This window comes from Diprion similis, chromosome 14 (assembly GCF_021155765.1).
Source record: "Diprion similis isolate iyDipSimi1 chromosome 14, iyDipSimi1.1, whole genome shotgun sequence".
NCBI classification, from domain to species: Eukaryota; Metazoa; Arthropoda; class Insecta; order Hymenoptera; family Diprionidae; genus Diprion; species Diprion similis.
The window spans coordinates 4,451,018-4,467,438 of NC_060118.1; the positions used below are offsets into that span (position 1 = coordinate 4,451,018).

Sequence of the window (16,421 nt, forward strand, 5' to 3'; positions counted from 1 at the left end):
ACTTCAACTAAAAATTATAACGCTTTGTATGAGCAAGCATAGGCTTCTTTTCCACCTCTTTTTCTGACATCGTGTATGCAGAGTGCGTTCCGAAATTAGCTGGTAGCCCTAAAAACTCCCTAGAGCAATGGCAAAGCTATTTAGAAACTCGAAAGCGTAAAAAAAATAAAAGATTATTGAAGGCACTGCGAGCTAATATCAAAAAGCACTCCTAATAATGAGCATAGGGAGATTGTAGGGATATCTTAATGCACAACTAGGGACATTTTAGAGTAACACATGGCAACACTGCTGCTGAGTGAAGGGGTCGAGAATCGCGTGCCCGGCCGCCCATTGTTATCCTTGTTGAACGTAATGGCCGCCAGTGAGTTTGTTGACGCTCTTTCGTGGTTCCGTTTGGTACGCCTTAACGAATCCGCGCGATAGATCAATAGAGCCTCCAATTTTCGAACGGATAATAAGGGTTAGGGTTTGTAGTTGGCGGTCTGAGTGTGAGATAGTTTAATTCCAAATTACATGAAGGCGTAATGCTGTGAAACGCAAGGCCAATGCTCGCTTGGTATCAGAGACGTCTGCCGGACTCAAACATTCTCTGACAAGTGCTTGGCTCCAGCGCCTTAGCTGAGGGGTTACAAACGATCACCGGTACCGTATTTTTCACATGAAACCTTCCAAACTGTCGGCTGGAAGCTAATCCCCTGGCAAAGATAAGTGTTTGAGGAGATTTCTTGGTCGACTTCATGGTCAACCTATGCCTGGGAATTTGGGATGCTGGCCACCTTGATGCTCGTTGGCCGTTGGCCTGTAGCCTTTTGTTAACGGCCCAGCAGGTGCATATTTGCTAATTTTTCATTTTTAATGTGATAACGAGTCTACTGGAATGCAGATTATGGATACAGACTCAAAAAATCATCGAGAATAACGGAGTTGAAGTATAAACTATAACAAGTGAGTATTAGAAATGTTGCATTTCTACATTATCTGTTTGGGTTTAAAAATTCTTTTACTATTCAATTCCTTCGGCATTTGAGTGAGGTTTCTCATCAAATATCTCTCAAGAATTTTCTTATTTCACTATAATGATTACACATATATACATATGTGTGTGTGTGTGCATGTGTGCATGTGTGCACGCGCGCGCGCGTGTGTGTGTGTATTTTAGATCTAGCGTGTCCGTTATTCTGGTAATTTTGGAATTTTTCTATTACCCTTAAATATATGTCTTAATTACAGAAAAAAATCCCCTGCAAGTATAGAAATTTTCGGATAGTATTAACACGTGAGCGATTGAAATTTTAGATGTAAAATATATTAAAATTTGCCATTTTTTTCAACTGTTTTTTTTTTTTTTTTTTTTTCTCCCCCCCACATCATCAACTAAAATAGACTGATAAATTCAATATGATGCTTCAGAACGATGTTCATACTTCCAACGTAACAAAGAAGCAGAAAAAAAATAATACATTTAATCTCAAAACTCACGTATACTTCACAAAACCATAATTTTTATAGTTTAATTCAGTGTCGTTATCTATAAAATATGTGCGCATCCTAAAGTTTTTTTCTTCCTGCGTCTAGTTGAAAGTAAAAACATTTTTATCAATACATACATCGTGGCGATCTGTCATCTGAACTTGTGACGGTTGGTCAACCTGACACAATAACTCCTTTTGCTTTAGAATTTTAGAATTTTGTACATTGAAACATTCCACTGTTAGCTACATTGTACATCCCGTTTATTTTCGAGGATGCGCACCATCAGTTTTACTCTGAGCAACTCCGTTGTCCATTTGTTAGGAGTCCTCTGACACACACATGAGCGAGTCAGAACTTCTCGCAACGTTTTGCGCTGAAAGTCCTGATCGAAAAATAGTATCCCAAATTTTATCAGATTCTTTCCCCTCTTATTTCTCATGTTATTTTATGGGGTATTCCATACAGTTTTCCCATTCTTTTTTTATTCATTTATTTTGCGTTTTTTGCCACTGTAAAATTATTTCGAAAAATAACTTTTTTTTATGTAAAAAAGGTTCGTCTAAAAAGAATAATCTTTTTCGCTTATGTTTGTGAAAAACACTCAAATTGAGTTTAAGGTCTGAAAAGTTGTATTTTTGCCGTTGCCCAAATTTCGAAAATTTTTTCAGTATTTACGTCATTTTCGAAATGAGTTCTCCATAAACACACGAGAAATGAATTAATGTATAGAAATTGTAGAAAATTTTTAATTCGTTTTATGCCTTCAATAATAATTCTGTTCTTTTCTTTTTACTTTCTCACTCTTTTTTTGCCACCCTTGAAATGAATACAAGAACACAAATTGAAGAAAATTTCAAATTTATTTCATATATTTTATGTTAATATGTAAAAAGTATGAGAATTAGATTGAAAAACTTTAGATATTGATGATGATGGGGAAGTGGACATTGTTTTAATTGCGGTTAATCCTGCATTATTGGGAATAGGAAAAAGGGAAAATATTCCTTCGACCATTCTTGATTGAGAAGCTCGAGCATCGTAGTTCAGTTAAAAGATTAGCTATAAAAGCCTTATTATAAATGGAAACCGGACTTCAATTCTCTTACCAAATGATTTATTTCAATGGGTGAAGAAATTGTTGCAGAATATTTATTTCAAATTCGTTGGAAACACTGAGTATTTGAAATTGCAAACAAAACTAGATGCTCGAGCTTCTCAATTAAGAACGGTCAAAGGGACTCGATCACTGCACTTTTTTTTTACCTAGTCCCGATAATGAAGGTTTAACCACAATCAGGACAGTGTCCACATCCCCGTGATCTTTGATAACTAAAGTTTTTTAATCTGATTCTAATACTTCTTATATGTTAACATAAAATATATGAAATAAACTGAAAATTTTCTTCAATTTATGTTCTTTTGTTAATTTCTAGAGTGGCAAACAGAGTGAGAAAGCAAAAAGAGGGGAAATAAATAATTATTGATTGCATAAAATGAATTGAAATATTTTTCAATTTTCGTACATTAATTCATTCCTCGTGTGTTTACGGATGAACCCATCTCGAGAATGAAGTATACGATCTGTAATTTTCTCAGCCTTTAGAAGAAAATATTGAAAAAAAATTTCAACATTTGGGTAACCGCAAAAAAACAGCCTTTTAGACTTTAGGTTTAATTTTGAGAGTGTTTTACCAACATAAGCGAAGACGGAACATTATTTTAGGAAAGCTGAGATTTTTTACGCCAAAAACTTATTTTTCGAAAATTTTTTATAGTAGCAAAAAAAAGCAAACAAAAAATGAATAAAACAAGAATTAAAAAACTGTATGGAATACCCTATAAAATAACTTAAATAGATATTTTCAAAAGTTTTTCACAGATATTATAAATTGGATAGTTTGAAAACGATATCAAGTTTTGCAAGCAAACAAAAATTCAGGTCATGCCAAGTAGTTTTGAGAATTTTTTTTTTTTAATTTTAGGAGTTGCATTTATTTCTGGTGGTAAAAATAATTTTCATATATTTATAATAAAATTTTTGTTGATTATCGTATATATATATGAACTAATACTGTCCGGAAGAACACTTTAGATTAGGACCACGAAAAAAGTGAATTGAATAAAACAAATCCATTATAGACTATTTTATGGCGTTGATATATATCAATAGTAATACACTTAGTCATGTTTCCTTGTAATATATAATTTAGTAGAGATTGCTACACCACACAAAGCTGTTCCCTTTAGATCCTGTGTCGGAGACTTGTGAGCCATATGAAGATCATCTCGAGTCAAGAAAATTCTATTGCCTGCATTAGAGTCCCCACGCCAGGGTAACACAACGACAAAAAGAAGACAATTGATGGACTTACATTTGCGATCCAAGATCATATTATAGAGAAGTGAGTATACGCTTATTGATGGTAAATTTTTGTATTTGATAATTTGAATAATGAATTTATTATTAGATTGAAGATTTTTGCCAATGGTTAAACAAAACTTGAGCAGGTTTCTTAATGTTTAAAGAATACTCAAGCAAGTTTGCTGTAAAGTTTCGAAAATCGAGAAAAGTTTGAAAACTTTGTTATTCAAGATAAATTTGAGGAATCGCCTTTGCAGCTAAGATTTTTTCTTCATAAATAATGGACTTGGCGCACATTGTTTGAAATTATATTACACCTTATTAAAATGTTTTATCGAACTTATCTAATTAATGAGTGTAGGTTCTCGGTGTCATAGATCCAATGGAAACACTCAAAGATACTTGAAATTGCGGCCCTCCTTAAACGGATGAAACATCAAATATTTTTTACCGTCTTCATCGGACTTATGACACTGAGAATCTACACGCATTATATTGCATCACTGAAGTAATAACATGTATTCTTCATTATCTAATACTTCATATTATCAAAACGTGTTTATTCACAAACTTGTGGTCAGTTGTTGATAAAACAAAGGAAACTACCAGATTTCTGAAGTAGAACTTTTTTAGCGGAATCGCTAATTACAAAATGTATGTATGAAAATTGAAGGAGAAGTCTTTCGATGGCAAAATCTAACGGACGATTGCGGAAATTGCATCTGGGACCAGCGGAAGCTGTATACACAATACCATTTGACAATTACAGAGTCGAACTGAGTAGACGAGTAAGATTAACGTGACGATGGCAGGGACGCTTCATGATCCAGTTGATATAAGTCCACGGTTAGGCTTCCGCTGGTCCCAGATTTGATTCAATTTTCACAAATATATTCTGATTGGTATAAAAATTAACATCTTGAAAATAACGCACTTTGGTCGTTGTTTGAAAAAACTCGTGTAATAGGGCAGAGTATGCAACGTTCAAACGATGCTTCATATTGGCCACCCCTACCTTCCAAACAACATATATGTATAAAAATTTGCCTAACGAGTACGAGTCCGAGTATGTCAATTAATCATGTATACTCACCTACACAATATTGTGATATGCAATGTTTTGAAACTCTCTGTTATGATCAGTAATGTTACGAAACCCCCAAACGATCCCTATCATTGGTGTTTCTTTTATGCGGATTTTTTTGAGTCTACGATTTGTTATCCAATAGAACAGAGTTTTTGAGAATGTAGAGCCGTTGTCAAATACAGTAAATCGTATTTGACAATCCTCACTTTTTCTGAATAATTAAATCTCTTTGAAATTTAGAAAATGATACGACTTAAGATTGTGTTTATGCGATAAGGTATAAAAATTGAAACCTCGCTGCAAACAGCGGAATGCTTCTGTAATATTTCTGAACTTTTCTTAATTTACCTACTGGCACAATCATAAGCTCTTTCGTTCACTAAGATGTGAAAAGATTTCATTACTTACAAAATGGAAAAAAAATTTTAAATACGATTCATCGTACTTTACAGAGGTAAATTGTGAATCGATTGCCCTTATTATATATATCGTGAGTTTGTCTAACAGTGGGACGATCCATGCACTTGAGGCAGATAACTGGAGATTTAGCTCATATTCAGGTTGAGCACCGTATCCCACCATGGCCATCCCAAACATCAAACATTAGTCGTTAAAATAACCTGAATATTAAATAATGAGGCAATTAAGAGTACGACCGTCATTAAATTCAGTTATTCATTGCGATAATGAAGTGGCGGGATTCGGTGCTTAACATGAACATGAGGTGTAGCGCCAGTTGCCTGCTTCAGACGCATGGATTGTTAGAAATACTCACGGCATGTATTCCGCCAAAGTAGCTATTCACGAGGAATGAGTCTTTGATCATTTTAATAATTATCTTATTTAATTCTGTCTATCGTGCATTATTATTTCAATCCAAGCAGTTACAACAATTTCTAAATTCTGAAAATTGAGTCACATTTTCTTCATCTATCAAATATTTTGTGTCCATCAATTTCATATGTAATGTCTTTTATTCATCACTCATGACTGTTATTAAGCTTATTTTACCACTCAAATCATTTGCACGTACCTGCTGTTTGTATTTATTAGAATTTCCGCTGAACTTACTTGAAGCAAATCACGAGTTTGCTTAGTTGAATTTCTATTTCAATTGAAATAGGTTATCAGTATTTATTTATGATTACTATTACCTTGCAATATTTTCTGCCCATCACTGTGATCCTATATTGCTGTAGTGGCAAATTTTCTACACTCATCTTCACTTCAGCCCGCTCATAAATAAGCAAATACTTGAGGATAGTTATATTCAGGCAATCCAAATGGATTTGCGGGTATTCATGGAAACTCAAGCATAGATTACTAGATTTATGTGTTTATATCAAGGTTAATTTACTCATTTCAATAATATAATTTTTCCATTGAATAAAAAAAACTAATCAGCAATTTATCTAGATTAAAAACAAATGACAATAGTTACTCTTGCGCAAATGTTTGCGATGCTCTAGTTAGCCTGCTGAACGTAAGAGGATCTCGTGGAGTGGACCCATTATACTCAAGTGGAGGAGCCAACTGAAAATGGTTACTTCACCAGATGTTTTCGGTATTAAGTTATACAACTGTGAATTTTAATTACGAAACATTTCAGACGTAATTAGAATTGTATTTTATAATTGGAAAATATATTCATATGAACCCAATTGCCATTTGTAATTGGAAACGATTTCAATTCTAATTAAAATTGTATTTCGTTAATAGAAAGAAAACCGGTACTAAGCACATGTCTATTTACACATATGTGCATACAATTACATGGTGATAAAAGATGTAAATACCAATTATGATTATAATTGGTAATTAAAAAATTCTAATACCAATTGAAATTGGAATAAGTTTATTAGTTAGCTAGAAATGCGTTCAATGTTGTTAATAATCGCAAACATTTGCGAATTTAATGGTTCACGCCATGGTTGTGTTCATGGGGGTTGCACTAGTCGTCCCAACCCAATGGTCATGGACTGGTATTATATAAACGACGCTGTTGAAAAAGTAGGAAAATGTATAGTGTCGTTTTGCATTTCAAATTTAAGAAAAAAATGTATTAAATTGTTCCTAATTGAGTACCTCCAAAACGGTGTACTGCAAATGTGCCTTAAGTTCGAAATGTTCGTTTAAAACAAACAGGCTTACACTACGATAGTTGATTTTCACAACTTCTTCACTCCCGATGACAGTATTCTCAAAAATTAGTACTAATATAATAATATAAACTAACTAATAAATTTGCAAATTAATTTGTGCAAGTGTTTGTAGATAAAACCTTCATAGCTGAATTTGTTTAAACGTTCATTCAAATGAACACTTGGAACTTTAAGTACGTGTCTGCAAATAAAACGCAGAGCCCCAATTAGCTCATGAAATTTTACATTATAGCCAACGAGCATGCCATGTGAAAAAACTTTTTCTGATGTTGCAATTAAAGAGGTTCTTGTTATGTTAACGTTCCAGATGTAACTATTAATATAGGTATTTCTTAAAAAATTCTCAAAATGTGTGCAGCTCATAAAATAATCAAATTAGGAACAAATACCTATCTCTATTTATTTATGTTTTCTACTATCGTAACTTCAGATCCAGGTTTCGAATGTTTGATATTTGAGTATGGTTCCATGCCATTATTATATCGCAGGACTGAAAACATAGGCAGAGATTAGCGTCCTAGTAGAAAAAAGTTCTGACAGTACTCCCAATCAATGAATAAATGTAGCTGAGGTAGTTGTGTCGAAGACAGTTCAAGAGATCACTTGTCAATTTTTCATTAGTTTTTCGATAATTGCACCACACATTGTCTCATTCTAACACGGTACGTGTATCTACAAAACAAAATTATATTTGACTGATTGTTTTAATTACAGTGCAAGAAAGCTTAAGGACACCAGCAGCTCAGCTGAGGAACCAATAACAGCCTACTTTTAGCAGTCGAGTGTCCAAATCGACATACACAACACCGGTATGTATGTATAGATGTATGTATAATTATTGACTGATACTGAGATCAAAATTATTGCTGACTCAATATTGTTTGAGTATGTTACTATTCTTCCACAACAAAGAAAATTCGTGGTGTTTGCTAGAAACGTGAGGCATATTTATGTATTTTATACTGAGAGTTCTTGAAAGGACCTACTTGTAACACGCGCGATTCAACTTGCTTAAGCGAGTGCCCTGATCGATTTCGATATTAATGTATCTCCAAATCTCAAAGTCCACTATTAAAAGAAATTTATTGTATATATAGGACGATCCATGTCAACCGGATCAATGCAATATCCAAAATTTGGAATGGTCAAAAAAGTCACCCGAGGGCTAATTTTAAAGCTTAGGACATCTACTTTCAGATTCTGTGTGCGCCTTTGCAAAATCCAATATGAAAATCAACCGATTTGTATTAAACTTGGTACACGGGGGTTTTTAGGGTCCTTGATTACGAATCTGCGGTCAGATTTGCGAAATTCAAGATAGTGGATCCAATATGGCTGACGGTTCGTTTGAGAATCAATATATTTGCACCAAATTTGGTATGCGGGTGTTCTTGGGCTCGCTGGTTCGGAACAAGATTATTAAAAATCACACCACAGTGTATTATGGCCAAAAATTATGTAAATCTCTGACCTCGGATTCATCATTAGCGAGCCAGAAGATCTCTATGAAAATTTAGGGCAAATCTGTTGATTTTCAAAAAAACATCCGCCATGTTGGATCCACTATCTTGAATTGCGGAAATCTGACCTCAGATTCGGAATCAGCGACCCCAATAACCCCCGCATATCAAATTTGGTGTAAATCGGTTGATTTTTAAAAATTTGTACAAATTATTGAACTTTTTGTCGCCATATTGAATGCGCCATGCTGGATTGTGCCAACCTACCACACCAGCTTGTAAGAGACGTCCATCAGCTACAATTTAAGCCAAAAATCAACTAGATCGATTGCGAATTCTTATTCTTACAAGCTTTTTAATGTGGAAACTCGATTTTTCTTAGGTTTCCGGCCGCGATGCTGGATCGCCATATTAGATTTTGCAAAGGCACACATGGCATCTGAAAGTAGATGTCCTAAGCTGTAAAATGACCTATCGGATGATTTTTGTGATTACTCCGAATTTTGCACACAGCACTGATCCAGTATAAATATACCTATATATACTGGACGTCGTTTTTTTTTCAGTTACTTTTCGCCAAAAAAAATCTTTTTTCATCCTCTTCCGCTTTAACACCTTTCAAAGTAGAATTTTTTTTTGCCCAGAGTGTATCCTCTAATTTTTTTCAAGTAAATTCACTAAAAGCTGCATTAAAAACTACATTAAAAATGAATTAATAAATAATAACATAAACAACGTTAACTGTGTACTTCCTTCATTGGTAAATTTAATTAATTAGTAAATAGACAACGTTAACTGTGTACTTACTCCTTTTTTACGAATGAAAACACATTTTTCACAGTTTCATACCAATAGAAAAAATCGAAAATTGATTTTCGCATGAAGAAATAGCATTCAAAAGTTATGATTTTTAACTTAGTTTTTAGTGAATTTATTTGAAAAAATCATCGGAGGGTTTTTTTTATCGGGGGATACACTCTAGGCAAAAAAAATCTACTTTGATAGGTGTTAAAACGGAAGATGTAGAATAAGTTTTTTAGAAATACGCATGTCTTTTTTTTGTCGAAAAGTAACTGCAAAAAACATAGGCATCACGAAAAAAAATGTCGAGGTAATAATTATATATATATATGAGCACGTCTACCAATTCTAGACGTTGTATCCGACCTCACTTGCCTAGATCTTCTCGCAATTTTTTGCGTTTTGGCGAAAAACAATTTTCTACCTCTGTTTTGCTAATTTGAAATTTTCATGAAAATTATAATTTTCCGAAATTGAAAAATGTATGTACTCTTCAAATTACCGCCATTTCGTCCTCAATCATCCAATTGTAACGATTTTTTTCTGAAAACGTGCGTAAATTGATAACCCTTATGAATTTCTAGTAAAAAGCCCATTTCTAGTAAACTGTGGTTCAGTGGAAATTCTCTGAGATAGAAAAGTAAAACTAAAAATTGGGCAATTTCAGTAGAAATGGATTTTCTCAAAAACACCATCTTCGACCTCCGGATAAATTTAATGCTTTTCAGCACCCAAAAAGCCATTTTTCTGCCATGTGGCAAGATGCCATCTTTCTTAGTACGTGAGTTACAGCCTCGCGATGAAAAATGCAATTTTTTCACGTCTTAGATTCATATGCGTAACGTGAAAATTCGAATCTTGATGTTACGGATGTTTTTGACTCGTATAAATCATAATTTAACATAGAATTCAACTAAATAATATTGTCTTTTTCACTTAAACAATCTGACATTTAAAATAATCCAACGTATAAAATCAGTATGATAAGACGAAAACATTCAGGCACTTATACAAGTAATTTCATCAACATTCAACTATACATGTTTATTTGTTTTCCTTATTGACTTTATTATACTAAAACCATTAAATATACTAAACATAGAAAAGTCAATTGTTAGGTGTATTAAATGTATTAAATATAACATCAGGATTCCAGTTTGCACGGTTATGCATGTACAGATGAAACCTGAAAAATTTGCATTTTTCATCGCAAGGCTGTAACTCACGTAATAAGTGAGATGACACGTTGCCACATGGCAGAAAAATGCCTTTTTAGGTGTTCATTTTTGCGGTGATCGACGATGGTGTTTTTGAGAAAATCCATTTCTTTTGAAATTGACTATTTTTTAGTCTTCCTCTTCTATCTCAGAGAATGTTTCCTGAATCACAGTTTACTAGAAATGAGCTTAAGGTGCTTGCTAAAGTCGCGTTGTACACTGCGAAAACGCGGCGAGCCAAAGCTGATAAAACTTGGGCAATTGATGTCATATTTTGGCAAAAAGTGGAGCGACGTATTACTTTTAAAAAATTTTATACCGGATAGTTCGAGCCTTTTGATGCAACTGTGAAAATTTTCCCAATTTCGGTGAGTCATAACTGTTGTGTAAAATTTTTTTATTTTATTTTCAAGAAGCGACACATTGCCCCACTTTTTACCAAAATATGGCATCGATTGCCCAAGTTTCATCCTAATCTCCTGAGCGGTATAGAAATTTTGGCTTGCCGCGTTTTCGAGGTGTACAACGTGACTTTATAATCACCTTAGGGCTTATAATTTACCGCATGTTTGCAAAAAAATCGTTGCAATTGAATGATTGGTGCGGACCTAATGGAGGCAATTTGAAGAAAACATTGATATTTAATTTTCTAAAAAACATAACTTTCATAAAAATTTGAAACTAGCGAAACAGGGGTGAAAATTCGTTTTTCGCTAAAATGCAAAAATACGTGTCTCATGAAATCGCATGATGCTTGATATGGCAAAGATATAAATTGATCGAAAGTGGTCGCCATAGAATGATCGGTGAATCCATATGGACTGGGCCATGTATCTCTTTGATAACATACAATAACCAAATAACTGTAATTTTTGTTAACCTTGCTGAAGTTTTAATACTGAGATTTTTCCTTTAGATTCTTAAATCATTCATTTATTTATACAGAGTGAATTTATAACGACTGCACGTTCTATCGTCTGCCCAAATTTAATGAGCACGCGCTACAACTCGCGTGTAGCTGTTTGACAGGGCGGCGAACCGTCATAAATTTAGACCACAGTTCGCCGTGATGTATGTAATTGCAAAAATTTTGACAATTGTCTGTGGCAATTGCGCTCAACTTATATCTGTACAAAATTTTTGAGGCCACATACATCGCGGTGAACTGTCGTTTATGACGGTTGGTCACCCTGGCAAACCAGCCGCTCTTGGATTGTAGTACGTGCGCATTAAATTTAAGCAGACTACAGAACGTGCAGTAGTTAGAAATTCATTCTATGTATCTATTCAAGAATTTAATGGGCAGTTACCTATTACAACAGAAAACATAGGAACTGGCTGCAACTTCATGTTACTACAAGGGCTTAGCTTTGGTGAGGGTAGTAATCATAAATCAGTACTGACGTTCCGTTATTGAAAGATGAGATTGGACGGATAATATTACTAATTCCAATAAGGCAAACAAGGTTTAAGTGAAGAATTAATGCTGAATCATTAATTAAAAAATAAATAGTTCGACAACATTAGAATGACTGATAGAGTTCATTCTCTAACTGTGAATATATTTAGCTTTCTTATGGCTTGTTAAATCTCAGACAATCCTAAAATTGCGAATCAATGGTTTTTCTTGAAATTGCATTGTTACATTAGAGCTACAAACTTCTATTTCATGAAGATAAATAATGTTATTTTCGTGGCAAACAAATGAAGTGATCTGTGAGGCCTCTGAAGTCGCGTGGTACACAGCTCATACTTTCACAATTTCTGTTACGAAAATAGAAAAATTCGCTTTTCCGGTTTTATGCTGAGCTTCTCCAGCTTTCAAAGAGATGTAACATATTGCAATAGTATATTTTGCGACAAGGGACGAAAGTTGAAGATTGAGACCAGTATGAAGGTCGCACCTGCGCGAAGTAAGGGCCGCAATTGCACGAGTTGCAGATTCCCAATTTTCGGCCCGAGTACACGATAATTTTTATAACAAGTGAATGGAAAGTGGCGGGGCTTTGTGTATAAGTTTTGCGAGAAGCGAGTGGTCAATTTCTTCTCCGTAGGAATGAAAGTGTAGGAATTGTGGACTGCGCATGCGCAAATCTGTCTTTACAACACTGGCTACGTTTGTCCCGCTAAACTGTTATGCAAGGCCTTACTTTGTATGCACGTGTGATAAAACATATCTCTTAATTCGTTACAAAAAATAATTTTTTTTTTCCAACTAAGCAAATGTATTTCTGGAGAATGTTGATGGAAAAAAGTTTTTTCGAAAACAGATCTGTTCTGCCAAAAATCAGAGTCGTGTGGATATTACTAACAACAGCAAAGACATGAATTGAGTATTGAAAGGTGCGGAAAAATTTTATTGCGAATGATTTCAATAAAATTGGAAATTTCGTTGTACTATTTGAATGATAAAGAAATCCTCGAAAATATAATACGGGATCATGAAAAAATCCTTTACTCGACTATTCGTCTTGCCTCACTCCCACTTCGATTTTCCAATGCCGTGGCTATTTTGTTAATACTCATTCACTGGATTATAGCAAGAATGCAATAATAGAATGTACTAAGGATTTACATACGAGATGTGAATTTTTTTGTATTTGCAGTCACTTATCAAGATTCGCGGCAGCGAATCGCCGATAAGTACCTTTGAGGCGAACGATAGCCAAGAATCTTTACCCGGTCTAAGACTTTCGTATCTTTTCGTGTATAAGCATCCCATTATACCTCAGGAACGCGTGAATATTTTTAAATGAGACTTACACGGCTGGTACTCCCGGCCGATGTAACCTTAGTGTGGAAGACTGATTGAAATCTGTGAAGTGGTTTCGGCAGTATTAGCTGTCGAAGATGATGAACAAAATTTTTCTCCTCCACGCCAGAGCATCTTGTGGATACCATTGTGATCGAACGAGTATACTGATTGACTTCAAGTCTAAAACACTGATATTTTGCATCTAAATCTCGCACTATATTGATTTTGATACGAATCTAAATCCATATTCGGCTGGTATATTATCATAAAGTTACGAAGTGAGTCAATAAAAAAATGGCCGCTGGGTAGAGCAGTTAACAATATAATCGTGCGATGGCGCTGTAGATCGTTTAACTCTAATGGCCGCCTCCTGGCGCTGTCACGCTGTCGATCGTAAGAATACTTATAATAAATTATGATTATTTATTTATATATCATCCAATCTTGAAATCAATTCGTAAGTTTTGTGAAAATTAGTCATGCAGATTATTTTATGAAATAAGTGAGTGAGTGGAATAGTGATCAAGTGTCGTAAGAGTGAAAAATTGCGAGGACCGTGGTTTCATGCCGATTGATGTTAATTATCACTGACATGTGCATTAGGGGCTCTTGTCATCAGAAGATTAATAGATCAGCCTCAACCCTTTCATTTCCACAAAATACTTGACTCATTTGTTTATCCATTTGTATGTTTTCTACCATCGCCTAGAACATGTCCTGATTACCAACCCAATAGACTAGACGAATATAAAATTTGAAATTGATAATAAACCATACAATCAAAAACGAAGTCTACCTACTGTTTTGAAACTCTCAGTCAACATTGACACACTATGATATTCCATATCGGTTACGTTACCTTGATTCACATGAAACACGCTTGAAAAATGAAAAGCAACAAAATGGAAACTTTTCTTTTGTTGCTTATTATTTTGTACGTTTCACAGTCACTTGGACCAAACACTCTACGTATGTCATCAGCACGAACTAACTTTCACGACACTATCAACCACTAACTTGATTTACCGATACTTTGGAATCACTAAGTGCTTACCAAGAAGACTGATATAAATGGCAATGACTATACTCAAATGGTACGCTATAAATTTCCACATTCATGAAAAATCACTTTACCTCATATGATACGTACATACAAACGCAGTTATAAGCCGTCATCGCTTGTTTGTTTCATACAACTACATACGTAATGACATCATGATTGTCTTTTATTTCATATGTTTTACAGTCATCTGGACCATCCCTATTCGATTATCAATCCTTCGAAACAGACACACATGACACTTTAACATGACAATGTGCGACACAAAAGACGGTCCACAGCTGCTCTGGAGTTGGCACTCTACGTATCTCTCATTGTCCTGAACCAGCTTCCACTGGCCTGCCAATCGCTAACTTTATCTGTCTATCCATTAGCAACACTGATCTTCCAGCGGCATATCTAATGTAGTCCTAATATCTCGCTTTCAACGGTATGCACTGAGTACAATATTATTACTAGATCACTCATAATTATATGAAGCTGACCACAATCTTCATAAGGATTCAATTATAGTATAACTGCATGACTAGTTGCATGTTTCTCGTTTTGAATGTGATCGTTGTTTTATATGCTTTTCACAGAAACCTGAATTGTTCTTATTATCAATCCATTGACATAAATTATACTCAATCTTAAAGACAGACAAAATCAGGATATGAGCCTGCTGAATGCTTTAAACCAAAGGATTATTCACTTATGAAATCTGGTGTGACTTCTTTCATGAGCTTGTAAGCTTTTGTACAATCGAATCTATAATGCATATAAAGCATGGCACAGCAAAGATATTACTAATCAACTTGGCGTGAAAATTACGAAACCAGGGATGCAATCGACTAATACAATACTTAAGCGTTCGTGAACTCCCCGTACAGCACAATAATATTGTAGAAGCATTTTGAAAACATCATTCTATGAAAAAGTTATGTTACTTTAATGTTTAAATACATTTTTTGAAAATTTTTATATTCGAATATTAAAGTCTGCTAGAACACGTAAGACAAAATAGCATATTGTGTTGAATTTTTGTCGACTTTATCATCAATATGTATAGGGTTCTCAGTAGAAGGTCAATGTCATTTAATGTCAAGGTCATTGACCTTCTACTGAGAACCCTATACAAATAGCATATTGTATTACAAGTGTGGAAAGTGGGCGATTACCGACGAGTATGAGGTCTGCAGCGTGAGCCGAAAAGACGAGTGCCTGGTTCACATGAATACGAGTACTGCAATCGCATAAATACTAGTTAAAAACGCACCAGGAGCCAAGAAGAGTTGTATAATCTAACAAGGCAAATATCATCCATCCACAAGCGTGACACACGATTTTTTCCCAACACCCATGAAAAAAAGTTTTATTTGAGGAGCAACGAAAGCGCCACCAGCAGCGCATAAAATTACGGTTAATTAACTTACGCGCAATGACACTGCGTAAAATTAAGTTTTCGAAAAATGGGCATATTTGAAAAAAGCTCTAGTGTGTAAAATGTAGCATTTCAACTGTGCGCATGCCTCTATATATTGTTTTACCACACTGTTCGGCAATGGGGCACTTTACGCCCGTTTCAGAGGCTTGGAAAATCTAACTTCTCAAACAAGTTTTGGATACAAACATTTTTCAAATGTCCATATTTTGTATGAATAATCAAAACATTTCCCTGTGTAGACAGAATACATTTGCCTTATACAATGAGTTTTTCTAAAACCGGTACGATCCGTACTTCGAAAGCAGGCAACGAGAGTTACACCTCGTGTTCAAATCGAGCAAGGTATCCCGCCACGGCCATTCTTAACCTCAAAGATTACTTCGCGTTACTAATGCCAAAATGGAGTATCAAAAAAAAATTATTTTTTTCTGAAATCAACTTAAAAATTCGACAATATGTATAGTATAGATTTATATCAAAAATGGGTAAAAAAAATTTCCATAGATTTATACATTCTACACATTTTTAAGTTGATTGCAGAATAAAAATTTTTTTTGATACGCCCTTTTGGCATTAGTAACGCGACTTGTCAACATAACCTAAATATTAGAAAAT

The 16,421-nt window shown here is 34.6% G+C and overlaps 1 protein-coding gene across 5 annotated transcripts in view; it reads left to right on the forward strand.

Moving 5' to 3' along the window:
* Window positions 1–272: 272 nt before the first annotated feature.
* LOC124414993 (zinc finger protein OZF-like) overlaps window positions 273–16,421 on the forward strand; it is a 43,932-nt gene continuing 27,783 nt past the window's right edge. For 2 of the 5 annotated variants that reach the window (XM_046896205.1, XM_046896208.1), the window contains exons 1-3: window positions 274–948; window positions 3,724–3,878; window positions 7,802–7,896. The gene's annotated coding sequence lies outside the window, so the exon portion shown is untranslated. Of the gene's footprint in view, window positions 949–3,686; window positions 3,879–7,801; window positions 7,897–16,421 lie in introns of all 5 variants that reach the window. The other 3 variants (XM_046896210.1, XM_046896206.1, XM_046896207.1) reach the window with 3 other exon arrangements.